We start from the raw sequence: 1989 nt of genomic DNA on the forward strand, positions 1-1989 counted from the left end.
CTTACGAGTCACCTACACACTATGCCGACAGTGCAGGCCAGGTTATGGATGAAGACGGCGAGGCACGAGGCAAGACACACCTCTGCCGAAATTCGTCAAACCTTGATAGTCAGTAGGCTTCTTTGCTGTGCAGATGATGATAATCCACATTAAAAAGGACCTCTAAACCCAACAAGAAAACTGTATGTGAGCCAGTAAAGCAATAACAATGGGATCTATGTACATTAATCCTGTAGAGACCTGCATGGGGAATCAGGTATTTAAAGGAGACCTGTACCGAGAAAACAAAAACACGGATAGTCTGGCCGCCTCCGGCTTTGAGCCGCTGCCTCCTCGGGAAAGCGCAGGATCAGTATCACAGACTTGCCACTAGGAGGAGTTTCCCTTCACATGATAACAATGGGGGAGATTTACTAAAACTCAACAGTGCAAAAATCTGGCGCAGCTGTGCATGGTGGCCAATCAGCTTCTAGCTTCAGCTTGTTCAATGAAGCTTTGCAAATAAAAGCTGGAAGCTGATTGGTTTCTATGCAGAGCGGCAGCAGATTCCGCACAGTAAATCTCCCCCATTGTATTGAAATGTCTGAGCAGCCTATTGTTACCTGTGAGCGGCAGTATTCCGCGGGGGAATACCATCGTCCTTTAAAATAATTACAGTTCTCAAAATGCTTTTACGTATCCACGAACATCAACACTTTTTTTTTTTTTTACATAAAACAACCAGCAATTTAGTGGTCATTTAAAGCTGAACTCCAGGAAGCGACTATTGTCTAAATACGTTCGCCATGTGTGTATTCTTCCTTGAATTTTGGTGTGCTTTAAGGATTTCTTCCAGATCTGTGCAGCAAACTAGTGGGAACCTTTGCCTGTGTGCGGGAGCTTCCTGTAATAAAGACCGGTCATTGCTGTTCTCGCCCCTGGTGCAGGGCGATTGGTCTTGTCCCCGCCCCTTCCTGTATATCTGCTGGGTACCTCACCCAGCTCTGTACAAGCTATAGGCAGCACAGCAGGGCCGCTGATAGGGGGGTAGGCACTTGCCCGCCCCAGGCACCAAAAGTTCAACAAGGGGGCCCAGAGCAGCAGGAGCTTCCTGTAATAAAGACCAGTCATTGCTGTTCTCGCTCCTGGTGCAGGGTGACTGGTCTTGTCCCCGCCCCTTCCTGTATATCTGCTGGGTACCTCACCCAGCTCTGTACAAGCTATTAGGCAGGGTGACTGGTCTGGTCTTGTCCCCGCCCCTTCCTGTATTTTTCTGCAGGCACCCTGTAGTGGGGCACATCTGCTGGGTACCTCACCCAGCTCTGTACAAGCTATAGGCAAGCACAGCAGGGCCGCTGATAAGGGGGTAGGCACTTGCCCGCCCCAGGCACCCATAAATTCAACAGGGGGGCCCAGAGCAGCAGGAGCTTCCTGTAATAAAGACCGGTCGTTGCTGTTCTCGCTCCTGGTGCAGGGTGACTGGTCTTGTCCCCGCCCCTTCCTGTATATCTGCTGGGTACCTCACCCAGCTCTGTACAAGCTATAGGCAGCACAGCAGGGCCGCCGATAAGGGGGTAGGCACTTGCCCGCCCCATAAGTTCAACAGGGGGCCCCAGAGCAGCAGGAGCTTCCTGTAATAAAGACCAGTCATTGCTGTTCTCGCTCCTGGTGCAGGGTGATTGCTCTTGTCCCCGCCCCTTCCTGTATATCTGCTGGGTACCTCACCCAGCTCTGTACAAGCTATAGGCAGCACAGCAGGGCCGCTGATAAGGGGGTAGGCACTTGCCCGCCCCAGGCCCCATAAGTTCAACAGGGGGGGCCCAAAGCAGCAGGAGCTTCCTGCAATAAAGACCGGTCATTGCTGTTCTCGCTCCTGGTGATGAGTGACTGGTCTGGTCTTGTCCCCGCCCCTTCCTGTATTTTTCTGCAGGCACATCTGCTGGGTCCCTCCCCCCTAGCACTGTACAAGCTAAAGGGAGCACAGCAGGGCCGCTGAAAAGAAGGTAGCAC

General features: G+C 52.1%; 1 long non-coding RNA gene across 1 annotated transcript; it reads right to left on the bottom strand.

Annotated features, from left to right (window-relative positions):
- Positions 1-554: 554 nt before the first annotated feature.
- On the bottom strand, positions 555-1604 carry LOC120918445. The gene is made up of 2 exons (XR_005744377.1): positions 1291-1604; positions 555-1179 (listed from the first exon to the last, which is right to left on the bottom strand). It is a non-coding gene; the product is annotated as an uncharacterized LOC120918445 (long non-coding RNA).
- Between the last annotated feature and the right edge of the window lie 385 nt (positions 1605-1989).

This window comes from Rana temporaria, chromosome 12 (assembly GCF_905171775.1).
Source record: "Rana temporaria chromosome 12, aRanTem1.1, whole genome shotgun sequence".
In the NCBI taxonomy this organism is placed as follows: Eukaryota; Metazoa; Chordata; class Amphibia; order Anura; family Ranidae; genus Rana; species Rana temporaria.